Raw genomic sequence first — 14,432 nt, 5'->3', positions numbered from 1 at the left:
TGTTTTAGATTTGCATGATATTTTGTTTTAGAATTGAATAATTTTTAGAATCTCAATTCACCCCCCCTTCTTGGGTTGCATAACTAGAATTTCATCTAGTTTTTAAATTATAATATTAAAGTGTTTGATAAATTTATGATTTAAAAGTTAAGGTGGTTTTATACTTGATAAAAAGAATAAAATAATTTTCATAACTCCTATTAATTTATCAAAATTTTTATTTAAAATTCTTAAAGTCATATTTACCCTTAAAAAAAATCCGATTTACTAAATATTATGAATTTTTATTTCACAGCTTGACATTTTTCATTTCACAACAATTAAATATCAAACATATGGGCTTATCTCGGACTAGGTGGGAACGGCCCAACTGGATTTTGGATTCTTTTAAAGAACAATTTCAAAAAAGGCTCTTTAAAACCCCATATGATTTTGAAATCCCCTAGTCTAAAAGCCTGATTCTTTTTAATTTGATTAGTTACTTTGATTGTATAATAATAATAATAATAATAATAAACATTTTTTTTACTTAGTTGTATATGAGTTCTTGCCAAAAAAAAAAATGTTTATATTAACATTGAAACTATCATGCATCACTTTGAAAACACGAAAATTCCTCGACAATTGTATGAAGTTAAAAGTATGAATTATCAATTAATATTATAATTATAGTGTTACAAATTATAAAGTGCATCGTATATATTGAAAGAACTGTGATAGTTGGAAGAGAAATTACTACCAAAACAAGATCTAAACGGTGCAAACAATGGTTCATAGTAAAAGATGGTGATACCAATTCGTCCACTTAAAAACTAAAAAAAGATCTCCTGCAATAATACTGATAAATTAAGACAAAATCCACTAATAACTGAGATAAAGTTTTTTTAAAAAATCCTAAGTGAGTAGTGCCCAAGGAAAAGCTGGAAAGCTGTAAATAGAGAACGGATTTGGTGGTGCCCCTCAAATGAGATGGAGGGGGAGATTTGTAGGATCCATCTCACATTGGTGGATCAAAAAGCCCAAAGTCTAAAATAATTAACTTGATGTGTAATTATTATAAAATTTTGAACTTCGATGAAATTAACCAGAAAATATACAAAGAAAGTAAGTGAAGATTCACTAGAGCTATAGCCACTTCACGAATTGAGAAGACGCTGTTAGAGAGAAAGACATAAGTATTTCTTTGAGGTTTCAATCTTTGATTAAATGATTAGAAGATGATTTTAACTTTAATTTCTCTCAAATTTAGAGGGTAAGTTCCTGACATCGCCCTCTACATTCCTATTGGTGTTGATCTGTATTTTATCATCTCGGTAGCTGTTATTTGAGATACCCTCTTATTAGAGAAATATATATTAGATCTATTATTGTAACTTAAGGTTGTTGAGAATCTTGATATTGTTAGCCTCTAGTGTTATCTGGAGAAGAATTTATACTGTAATCCCATTAATCTAGTGGAAGATTATATCAGACTACGGTCGCGTGGTTTTTCCCAATTTGAGTTTTCTATGTAAAAATCAACGTCTCTTGTGGTTGATTTATTACTTTGAATTTATTGGTTTATTTTATCCAAGTCTAAAATTTTACAATAATTACACATCAAGTTAATTATTTTGGACTTTGGGCTTTTTGGTCCACCGAAGTAAGATGGACCCTACAAAAAAGCGACTAGCATAATTTACACATTATGAAAGAAGCTGATGCATAATACCATTACTTTTATTAAGAGAATTCCCGGAATAGCAAATATTAATTTTTTTTTTTTGGAAACTATGAAGATGGCGTGGGATTAGGTTGAACCCCTACCTATAATATAGATCAAATAATGGAAGAAACATAAGGAGGACGACATGGGCCAAAACCTCCGATCACAAAAGAAAATGCATAATAAAGGCATGTAAGTACATTAAAAACAAAAACAAAAAAGAGATGCAACACTATGGTCTAATAAGGGGACTTCATGCGCAACTAGATAAATAATGCTAGATAAACTCAAGTGGAATACCCCAAGGACTTGGAAAATACTGACGAAGTCAATGAGTGGAAGTCGAATTAGCCATAAAATCAGCAGCAAAAGTCACCTCTTGGAAAACATGCCTGACCATATTAGAGGGAGTGGAAGTTAGAATATAGACCCAACCAAAGTATATGCATAAAACCAGCACACAAAGGCCGAAGATTGAATCCAAGAGACCGCAATTGCTGAGTCAAACTCTACCTCCAACACAGAGTAACCAAGTTGAGCAACCAACTCTAAACCCTCACAAACGGCCATCAGCTCAGCATAAAGGATTGCCTGATGGCTCACAAAAGAACTACAAGCGGCCAAGACCATACCTTGGTAATCATGAAGAATACCGCATGTAGTAGACATCCCAAGATTGCGCTTTACGAAGAATTAAGCAAGCCTGCTTCAGGTTCAAAAGACATTTATTTTCCTACTCAGTACTCTCGGTCATTTTTCATGCAATTTATGGCTTCTTTGTGGAAACCACACTGGTCATACTGGTGAAATCCACCTTACAATGCCGTTATGTTTCTTTTTACAACTGCCGTATTTGAAACTACTGGGACATGGCCACTAAAATGTGAGTTACGACTAGGAATCTGTAAAATTATATACTTAAATGTTATTCACAGCCTCGTAGTTAGATATTCCTTTTAATCTAAATTTTGACATTTTAAATTTGTAGGAAACGGAACCAAGATCTGTTTAATGCAATGGGTTCAATGTATACTGTTGTTTTCTTCGTTGGCGCGCAATATTGTTCGTCAGTGCAACCTGTAGTAGCTGTTGAAATGGCAGTCTTTTATAGGGAAAAAGGCGCTGGAATGTACTCTGGCATGCCAAATGCATTTGCACAAGTAAATTTTTTTGACACATGATATATAATTGTTTCACTTCTCGAAAGGAATTGTGTTTCTTTTCTGATATATTTTATTTTTCTTTTCTGCAGGTTATGATTGAGATACCTTATCTATTTGTTCTGTCAGTAGTGTATGGCGTTATAGTGTATGCTATGATTGGATTTGAATGGACAGTCGCCAAGTTCTTTTGGTATTTGTTCTTTATGTTCTTCACCTTGTTGCACTTCACCTTTTATGGCATGATGATAGTGCCTATAACACCAAATCACCACATTTCTGCCATTGTTTCGATTTTATTTTATGGATTGTGGAATGTCTTTTCCGGGTTTGTTATCCCAAGACCGGTAAGTATTGTTTTCACCATTTCTATTTTTGATTCTAGGTTTCATAGCTTACCCAAAATTTTGTAGCTGATTCTTTCATTGTCTTTTAACTTTGCTAAATGACATAGGATTCCTATATGGTGGAAACAGTACTATTGGGCAAACCCTGTGGTTGGACCATTTATGGATTGGTTGCTTCACGGTTTGGAGATATAGAGGACAAAATGGAAAGTGGTGAACCAGTGAAACAATTTGTTAAGAGATTAGTTTGATTTCAAACATGATTTTCTAGGAGTGGTTGCAGCTGTTGTTGCTTCCTTTGCAATTCTCTTTGGAGTTCTCTTTGCGATAGGAATTAAGAGGTCTAACTTCCAGAATCGAAAAAACATTTAATTTCATTTCTTACGTCAAGTTAACTTAGTGGAAAAGTTACCGCTACCAAACATTCTAAGGTACAAGGGGAATCGGGTTGCGGATGTCTTGGCTAATCTTGATCCGCAATTTCCTTCCCAGATTATATATAACATCATCATTTATTTTAAAAAGAGGTGTCAAGTTGTTGTACAGCTTTTCAAAATTTATATCTGCATTTAATCTTATTAATTAAAATAGTATAGATTGATACAGGAAAATAGAGTTTTATACTTTTAATAGGTGATGAAGCTATTTTTGTAATACCCAAAATTTTTGGGGAAAAAAAAGAATTACGAGAGGAGAAGAATCCTTACGCATAGAAACTTTCTTTCCTTATAATTGAGGGTTGTTATATTCCTCATTAGGATTCATAGGATAATTTTGGAAAAGATTTATTTTTTCCAAAGTTATTACGGTTTCCCATAAATTCACACTTTTTGTTCCCTCTTTCATAACCCCAAATTTACCACGGCCTTTTTCTCCCAATTGCTTATCACTGTTTTCTCATACCTAGGATTCAAACTCTTGCTTAGGGGAGAGTCTTAACAGTTGGTAAGTTTTACTCTCCTTATGCTCTACTAGATTTCTTATCTTTGTATTCTATTAAAAGTCTTATTTTTGCATGATTTTTAGAATGTTAAAGGCCTTTATGCACAATTTATGATTTGTTGAAGTTGTGTTTAGTGAGTTAGTTTATTGTTGAGTCTTGTTAGTTAATCCATGATATAATAAATGCACCAAGCAGTTTCTAGATAGCATAGATAATAAAACATATATTTTAAAAATGATTCTTGAGAAGAATCTTTTTTTTTTAAACTAGACATGTAAACTTATTGATTAAATTCATTTCATAAGATTTGACCTTCTTCTCAATTTTATATGGATTTTCGAAATAGATACTATTGCACTGGAAAACTATGATTTCAACAGAATGACCAAATTCACAAAATTACTTGTAGTGCCAAATAAACTCAAAAATTTCTGAAATTTTAAATAGAGTTTACTATATGTGTCTAGTATTTCTAATTTTATTTTCATAATTTTTTTATTAATATAAAATTTTATAAAAATCTCAGAACCTTTATTCTTTAGTTAAGGCACTGAGAGGCAGTTTTGAACTTGTTAGGAAACAAATAGTTTTGAAAATGTATTTGGCATTGTATAGTCCTAAAACTTTTATGGGAAATACCCATGGATGTCCAAAATGGTTCATTATAATATTATGTCATTCTTATTACCAGGTTAAGATTAATAGTTCATAGTATAACTAAGTTAAGAGTAATAATTCACATAATCAGAGTTGTACGAGTAAGAGTTAGAAAATCAAGATGTTGGAATAAGTTGTTAGTAGTTATATCTTGCATTTGTTTAACATGTTTGAGGCATTTGGAGGTTTAGAGGTGTGTTTTCATCATTACTTTTACTGAAGTAAGTAACTTCATTCATATATATATTAGTGCATGTGTTTTTGTAATTCTTCAAAAATTAATTGATTTTCATAATAAAATTAGTTTATATAAGTGTTTTCAAATATGAAAATTATGTCATTTTTCATGGTTTTAACAAAATATTCTAAATGCCTTTAAATGTGTAATTTATTCTGCTAAATGATTATCTTTTATGACATTGTCTATAAAATGTTAGACTAGAATTATTTTTACAAGCTTAAATCATTGTTATGATCTTTTAACTTATGAATCTTATATGAATGTTTTGTTTCCGCATACAATTAAGATTATTTATAGAATTTGTGCTGCGGTCACTCTTGAAGCTGTATGGGGCCACCTCTCAAGGGTCAGAGTGCCATGAAGTGCTATATACAATATAAAGTACCTTGTGCAAGTCATTACATATGAAAAATGAACTTAAATGTTTTGGCTCATTGTCCATCGTAATTCTGATTCTGATTTTGATAGTATTATATGATATATGTATGTTCTGGTCCACTATTGGGTTTATGTTATGAGTGTTCACATGATATTCTGGTTTTAATTTTGTTTCTATTTTTGGCCAGATCACCGGGAGTATAGGTGACACTAACCTCTTGTTTTTTGTGTATATATTTAATATGATTTCTTTTTATGGCTAATTATATTTTTGATGTCCTGAATCACTTATGAATTTGTGTCCTATTATTATATGTACTTTTGTAAAACTTATGTTTTTAGTATGTGTTTTGATAAAGAAATAAGGCTTGCAAATCTTTTGGCACTTGATAATCCTAGTGTGTTAGGAATGATTTTACTTACCGAGTTGACGGCTCACTTCTCATCATTACTTTTTACAAATTAAGAATCTTGTTGACAGGTATGTTTATCTTTAGAGTTAGAAATTCATTTACTTTTGCTAGTTGAACAAGAGAATGATGACCTTCTATTTCATTTAAGTTTGTTTATCTTCTAAAACTTGTAATTTGAGAGTTTTAAGACTTTTATTATATTTATGGCTTTGGGAGAAAATGTTTAGTAATAGAATCAGAGATTTATTAGCCACTAGGCTAAAGACTAGTAGTTAGAACCTAAACCTCACAATTGTGAGGTCATAGATTCGAGCCTCCATAATGTATTGTAGGGGTTTTATTTTCTTTCTCAATTTGAGTGAAGATAATTTTCTCTATTTTTTCGAAATATAAGTGGAGTAAAGTCCTTCGGATATTAGAGAGGGTAAAAATCTAGGCGATGCATCATAAGAATTGAAGTGAACTAGTCCCAGTAATAATCTGATTTGTAAATATCAGTGGTAATCTCATGTAATATGAGTTGTACTCTTGAGTAATAGTCTCATGTAATTAAAAAAAAAAAGATCAAGGATTTATTTTAAAAAATTGGAAGTATTTCAATTTAAGGTCTTTTGTAAAAATCACGATTTATAAGTAATCTCATTTACCATGTGTTGATGCTTAAATCTGCTCGCCCTTGGACCGATCAGATTCTTTCACCAATGTTTGTGTTATCAGCTGTTGCTCGAACCACTAGGGTTGGAATCGCCCTCATTTCTCTTACTAGACCTGGGTTCACCAAAAACGGATCAGAGACGCCGGTGGTTTTGCCGGCGTAAACGCTCTGATGCCTAAGTTAGCACAAGGTGTTTACGGGAAAACAGTGCAATTTGGATTCAAGAATGGTTTCTAATTTATTCGAAGTTTGTAAGAAAAAATGCCTGATTGCAATTTGACAGCGTTTTCTCTCTCTCAATTTTTCTGTCCCCTTTTTTCATCGATTTCTTCTTCCTTTATAGCCGCTGTCCCACGTTTCCCTTTACCCTTCATCCCCCCTTCTTCGGGTAGTGGCAGCCCCTTATGGGACTTTAACTGCTACATTGTGGGCAAACGTGGGATCTCGCGTCTCCCGCAACGGTTTTGAGAAAAGCGTAACTACCATGATTCTGTGGGATTGTGTTCCCGCTTTTTGGGGGATTGGTATCGGCTCGGTATATGACTCTGGTCGGTATATTACCCTGGCCGGTCCTCGCCTCTGACTGGCTCATGTTTATCCCCGTGTTCTGCTCATACAATTTGGCTGAAGTGATCCATGCCGGGGCGGAAATAGCAACATGGCCGACCTGGTGCTTTTATTTACTTAACACCAGTCCCCCAGTTTCTGGTCTTGCGAGTGAAATAAGTTAAGAGTAGAAACTGATAGTCAAATCTCACCAATCCGGGGAGTTTCTCACCCGGTTTTCTGTTTACCGGGACGGACCTGAGGTACCATTTTTCCTCTGGGGAGATTCCGACCTGAGCATGGGCCTAAATGAGCATGTCCATTGCATATCTGGGCTTACATCTATCCTGGCCTTTTGTAACGGTTAATGACGTGGCCTCTCCAGACTCTTCGTATTTGAAATTTGAAACGACGGGCTATCTGTCCTCGATATCCGGTGAGTGAGCTGGCATCCTCATCACTTAAATGCTTTCATTTTCCCCTTTTCGTTTCAAATCCCTAGACTTACATCTTCATCGTTTTGTTATTCATCTTTCCGTTGTTAACTAACCCCCTCTCAGAACTTTGCTTACACTCCTCGTGTCTGGAGTATCCACTTGCTGGGTTTTTTCTCTATCACGGCCGCGCTATCAGTGCCAATTCAATCTAGGTATTGCTTTTAACTTCTCCTCTGGTTGTTGTTGATTGGGTTCTGTGTTGCCCTTTTTGTGTCCATATACTCGAGTTTTCTTTGTATTCTCTTGGGATTTCGATATGTCAAATCGGAAAAGGAGGTTAATTGTCGATGAGAGTGACGAAGAAGCAGGGGATTCAGACCTTAACTTGTCAATACCCACCGATTTCTTACGTCCCTTGGGTAGTGTAGGCCCCTCCCATGGCAGGGATACTCTTGAGTACCCACGCCCTTTGGCTGTTTCTCCCTCCCCCGAACTAGAGCTTGTAGGGAATAGAGGTGGACCTGCGTTGAGCTCTGGTGAGAACCACAATTCTGGTGGGGTAGAGGTCCCTGAAGAAGTGGGTGATGGTGAGGGAAGCAGTTCCAAGCCGACCCGACCTCCTCAGAAAAGAAACCTTGGCCATAGGGTGGAGACGGATTCTTATCCAATCGATTACATAGCCTGTGCCACCACCCAAACTGATCTGTTCAAGCTTAGGAATCTCTATGACATTCCTGAGGAGGTTCTCCTTGTAGTCCCTGGGAAGGGTGATGTTCCTAGTCGGCCTCCGCGGGGGTATGTGACAATGCACCTGGAGAGTTTCAGACTAGGAGCTCGGCTGCCCTTTCAGCGTTATTTTGCCAAGATACTGGGGGGTATGCACTTGGCCCCAGGTCAGTTACATCCGAATGGGTGGAGGGTTCTCTCAGCTATGTTTGTATTATGGGAGAGGTGTGGATCAGTGTCGAGCTCTGCGAAGAGGAAGCCAATCACCGACTTCCCCTCCTCGTGCAAAAATCAAAAGAACAAATTCTTCTTTGCTGGAGGAAATTGGTGTCCAGCGGCCCACTCGTTGGGTGGTGATATTTACCTTCCAACGCATTTTGTCACCCAAGGTCGTTTATTTTTTGCCTATGTTTTTTTCCAATTGCCACTTATTGGGTTCTTTAACCTTGTTTGTTTTTCAGAATCGTGGGGTTTTATTAAGGATCTTGAAGACCAACCTTTGGTTCAGGTGGAAACTGCTCTGGTGAACGCGTCTACTTGCCAAGACCTCCTATCGCTAACAAACTTGGTCGGTTCGGGCTTGGTAGATATTGCTGCTGGAATGGATAACAAGATCCTCAGCGCGATGAGCAGAACACGTGGTTGGGCTCCAAGCAACTCCAGCAACCCTCCTCCTCCTCCGAAGAAAACCAGCGTCGGTCCTTCCAAGGCTCCTGTTGCTGCTCTACCCCCTCCCCCACCCCGTAAGAGTGGTGGGGAGAAAACTTCCGACAAGAGTCCTGAGGTCAGCTTCCAGTCTGGGGACCGATCTTCTCCTCTACCATCTCGGGATCAAGGTGACTACCTGAGCCCGTATCAGAAGGATTACAAAAAATCGGTGGGGCCCAAGATGGTGAAGGACATCGAGAGTATGAACCTCTCCGAGTTAGCTGCTTCTGTTCAAAGGGTCTCCTTCAGGCTGGCCACCATGGTTTCATGTTACAAGACCGGGTCCGCCCGCCATGAGAGGAAGCTTCAAGCTGACAATCAGGAGTTGAGGAAGAAAGTTGAATATGCTGATCGCTCCAAGGAGAAGCTGGCCGAGCTGAACAAGTAGCTTACGGAGCTGGAGGAGAAAGTTGCGGTTGCTGAGTCCACTTCCTCCAACCTTGAGGGTGAGTTGGGTGATCTGAAGTCCGATCTTCAGGCTACTCAAAGTGAAAGAGATACTCTGAGGACCGCCCTTGAGGGAGAGATCAAATCCCTGAATGAACAGCTGGCTGAGGAGAAAGGCAAATCCGCTGATGTGGATGATCGGCTGGATGCCGAGTATAACTCCGGGGTTGCTTTCAGCTATAAATGCATCATGTCTATGCTTAAGGAAGAATACCCTGAGCTCGACATGAGCAAGCTGGAGGTTGGGGTGGAGAGATATATGGCTGGGGCCGGCCAGGGAGATAAGGAGCAGGGTGAGCAGGAGTAGGTGGAGGCTCCTTTGGATGGGGTGCAGGAGGGGGAAGCTGGGGGACGTGCTTTCGAAGTGGGTCAAGGGTCCGTGCCTCTTCCTCCCGGTATTGCTGATCTCCCACCTCCTGAGACTGCTGATCCTTCAGCTGCTGGAGCCGTTGACTCTCCTAATCTTTAAGTTCATTTTTTGTATAAACTCGCATTTGTTTTGTAAATAATTGAACATTTATAAATTTTTAGATGCTCTCTATTGGCTTTCTTGTCTGGTTTTTGCTCATAGATTGTTTCTGAAAAATAATTGGACAACTTATCTAGTTTTGCCTGCTGGTTCCTTAGTGGACCGAGCAGGAGTAGGCATTTACTTGCCTTAGTAAACTTTTCGTCAAATTAGTTGCTGGTCTTTCGTTAACCGAGCAGAAGCAAGTACTTACTTGCCTTAGTAAAATTTTCATAAAATTAGCTGCTGGCCTTTCGTTGATCGAGTAAAAACAAACACTTACTTGCCTTAGTAAAATTCTCGTAAAATTAGCTGCTGGTCTTTTGTTGACCAAGCAGAAGCATGCACTTACTTGCCTTAGTAAAATTCTCGTAAAATTCACTGCTGGTTTTTTGTTAACCGAACAGAAGCAGGCACTTACTTGCCTTAGTAAAATTCTCATAAAATTAGCTCCTGGTCTTTCGTTGACCGAGCAGAAGCAGTCACTTACTTGCCTTAGCAAAATTTTCGTAAAATTAACTGCTGGTCTTTCGTTGACCGAACAGAAGCAGGCGCTTACTTGCCTTAGTAAAATTCTCATAAAATTAACTGTTGGTCTTTCGTTGACCGAGCAGAAGTAGGCACTTACTTGCCTAAGGGAAATTGTTATTGGGCTCGCTAGCAGGGGGATTTCATGCTGAATTCATCTTTATTTGAACTTTGAATGTATTACAAAAATACATGATATATACATGCGCAACAAGCCATCATGTAGTTAACAGAAATAACTTATCAAAATGAGGATTTAATATAGCACTTTGCTTACTGGAAATACTTCTTCAAGTGCTCGGCGTTCCACGACCTCTTCACGTCTCGTCCATCTTGGTACGCTAACTTATAAGCTCCTGGTCCAGTGGCCCGTATCACCCTGTACGGGCCTTCCCATTTCGGACCAAGAACGCCATGGTTGGGATCCCTGGTGTTTTGGTTCACCTTTCTAAGTACCCAATCTCCTGCTCGAAACTGCCTCACGCGTACATTCTTGTTATAATAACACATGACCCTTTGCTGACACTGGGCCACTTTCTGCGAGGCCCCTTCCCTTTTCTCCTCAAGCAGGTCCAGGCTTAAGCATATCTGCTCGTCGTTTTGCTCCTTAGTGAAATATTCCGTTCGATGTGCCCCCACTCCAATTTCTGCTGGGACTACCGCCTCATGACCAAAAGCTAAAGCGAACGGGGTTTCCCCTGTGGCGGTTTTGTAAGTTGTCCGGTAGGCCCATAATACTCCTGGTAGTTCGTCAACCCAAGCTCCCTTCTTCTCTCCCAATCTAGTTTTCAAGAGCTTCTTTATCACTTTGTTGGCTGCTTCCACTTGTCTGTTTGCCTGGGGATGTGCGGGGGTGCAGAACTTCAGGTCAACCCCCAAATTTCAGCAAAATTCCCTGAAGTTGCTGTTGTCAAACTGCCTCCCATTGTCTGTAATGATGGCATAGGGGATCCCGTATCTGCAGATGATATTCTTCCAAATAAAAACCGTTGTCTTTCTCTCCGTGATTTGGCTGAGAACTCCCACTTCTACCCATTTGGTGAAGTAATCTATTGCCACAATTGCATGTGTCGCCGCTCCTCGGCCCTTAGGTAACGGATCAATCAAGTCGATTCCCCATTGAGCGAAAGGCCACGGGGATGCCATAGTGGTCAGCTTTTCTGGGGGTTGTGCAGGAATTTCAGAGAAGCTTTGGCAGGTTTTACAGTTATTTGCCATCCTTTTCGCATCCTGATGCATGGTCGGCCAGAAGTATCCTTGGCGGAGTGCCTTGAAGGCTAAAGTTCTTGCTCCCGAGTGATTGTCGCATATTCCTTCATGAATCTCCCTTAGTACATAATCTGCCTCCTCCTCATCTAAACATCTCAAAAGGGGCAAGGTGAACCCTCGGCAGTACAGCACCTCATCTAGTAGCGTGTACCTCGCTGCTCGGCATTTTAATTTTCTTGCTTGCCTTTTGTCCCCTGGTAAAACTCCATCGCGGACATATGCGCGAATCGGGTCTATCCAGGATTCTCCAGTGCTTACTCTCATCACTTCTACTTCCTCCCCTATACTTGGCAAGGTTCTTACCTCCAGTGGGACTAACTTAGGTAATTTCAGATCTCCAGTTGCAGCCATTCTAGCCAACATATCAGCTCGGTAATTTTCATTTCGGGATATCTGCTTCACCTCTACCTTATTGAAGAGTTCAACCCTTTGCTTCGCCTTCTTCAAATAAAGCCCCAATTTCTCTTCCCTTACTTGGAATTGATTGCTGAGCTGGTTACATACTAGCTGGGAATCTGCTCGGATTTCTACTCTTTCTGCCCGTAGTGCATGTGCAAGACCGAGCCCAATAATGAAGGCCTCATATTCAGCTTGGTTGTTCGTAAGCTGGAACTCGAACTTTACAGCATATGATACCTCGACACCTTCTGGACTTCGTATTATAACTCCTGCCTCGGATCCATGTTCACCACGTGATCCATCAACCATTACCAGCCATACCCCTTTTTTATCCTCCTGCTCTGCTGGTTGTCCCTTTTGAACCTCTTCCCCTGGTTCAACACAGTCAACTATAAAATCAGCCAGGGCTTGGGCCTTGATTGCTCCTCGGGGCCTGTAGGATAGGTCGAATTCGCTCAGTTCCACGGATCACTTCACTAACCGCCCTGATGCATCTGGTTTTTGGAGCATTTGCCGAAGAGGCTGGTCAGTCATCACAATTATCTGGTGGGCCTGAAAATATGGTCGCAGTTTTCGTGCTGCTGTTATTAACGCCAATGCCCATTTCTCCATCAATGGGTACCTAATTTCTGCGTCTACCAGGGCTTTACTAGTGTAATACACGGGGTGTTGCTTCCCTTCTTCTTCTCGGACTAACACTGAGCTGGTAGCCCATTTTGAGATAGCCAAGTACAAAAACAGCCGGTCACCTTCACTCTCACTCGGAGTTGATAGTAACGGGGCATGGGCTAGATACTCCTTCAGCTGCCCAAACGCCTCATCACATTCTGATGTCCACTCCATCTTCCTCCATTTCTTTATGGTTTGGAAGAAATGGTGGCATTTATCCGTGGCCCGCGAGATGAATCGGTTCAATACTGCCACTTTCCCTGTAAGGCTCTGCACCTCCTTAACTGTTCGGGGGGATCTCATTTCTGTTACTGCCCGTATTTTCTTCGGGTTGGCCTCGATCCCTCGGTGGCTCACTAGGAATCCCAAAAATTTGCCCGAGTTGACCCCAAAAGCACATTTCTCCGGGTTTAGCTTCATTTCATACTTCCTCAGTAATTCAAAGGTTTCTTCCAAGTGTTTCACGTGATCCCTCGGTTCTCTGGACTTTGTTATCATATCGTCCACATATACCTCCATAGTATGACCGATCAAGGGCTTGAAGATCTTGTTCATTAACCTTTGATAAGTAGCTCATGCATTTTTCAGGCCAAAAGGCATCACCCTGTAGCAAAACAAACCCATGTTAGTTATAAAAGTGGTGTTTTCCTCATCCGGCTCGTCCATGGGTATCTGGTTGTATCCTGAAAACGCATCCATGAAGCTGAGCAGACTGTGACCCGCTGTTGAGTCCACCAATTGATCTATCTTTGGTAGGGGAAAACTGTCCTTCGGGCATGCCTTATTAAGATCTGTGAAATCCACACACATTCTCCATTTCCCGTTGGCCTTCTTTACCAATACTACATTGGAAATCCACTCTGGGTACCTAGCCTCCCTTATAAACCCTGCTTTCAACAGTTTCTCCACCTCGGCGTTTATGGCCTCGTACCTTTCCTGGTTAAAGCATCTCATCTTCTGTCTCACCGGTCTCGCCCCCTCCTTGATTGCCAACTTGTGGCAGGCTACCCCGCGATCAATTCCTGGCATATCCTCGTGAAACCAGGCGAATATATCTGCATGAGACTGTAAGCAATTTACCAGCTCGCCTTTTACTGCCCCAACCAATCCTGATCCGATATTCACCACTCTGCTCGGGTTATTTTTGCTTACCGCAACTTCTTCCAGTTTCTCAACAGGCTCTTGGCGGCCCTTTTTAGACTCTCCTCGATTATCTAGAGAAGTAACCTGTAGTGTCTCCTTGGCCACTGTAGCATAACAACTCCTTGCCATCCTCTGGTCGCCTTTTACAACGCCAACCACTCTGTTTACTCTGTATTTTAGTACCAGATAATGCGTAGATACAACGCATTGGCTTATCCTCATGAAGGGTCTCCCCAGTATCATCTGATAAGAGCTTCTTTCCTCTACCACGATAAAATTCAGCATCATCGTTCTTTCAAACGGCTTTGTCCCCACAGTAATTGGGAGTTCGATGATCCCCATGGGAGTTAGCCGTCCCCCTCCAAATCCCTTTAAGGATGTATTTGTCCGTTCTAATTTTAAGTCTGCAATTCCCATATCATATAGGGCCGACTTAAACAAGATGTCAACCGAGCTGCCCGTGTCTACCACTAGTATTCGTCGCAATTCTGTACCAGCCACCATTGCCTTGATCACCAGTGCATCCTCATGAGGATATAAGATACCCTCTCAT

At 39.9% G+C, this 14,432-nt stretch overlaps 1 pseudogene; it reads left to right on the top strand.

Moving 5' to 3' along the window:
• The first annotated feature begins 2,347 nt into the window (after nt 1-2,347).
• On the top strand, nt 2,348-3,584 carry LOC112096720 (annotated as a pseudogene).
• Nucleotides 3,585-14,432: the final 10,848 nt, after the last annotated feature.

This window comes from Citrus clementina, unplaced genomic scaffold, assembly GCF_000493195.1.
Source record: "Citrus clementina cultivar Clemenules unplaced genomic scaffold, Citrus_clementina_v1.0 scaffold_7, whole genome shotgun sequence".
Lineage (NCBI taxonomy): Eukaryota > Viridiplantae > Streptophyta > Magnoliopsida > Sapindales > Rutaceae > Citrus > Citrus x clementina.
The sequence above is the reverse complement of the archived record's forward strand: the minus strand, read 5'-3'. Positions and strand labels throughout refer to the sequence as shown.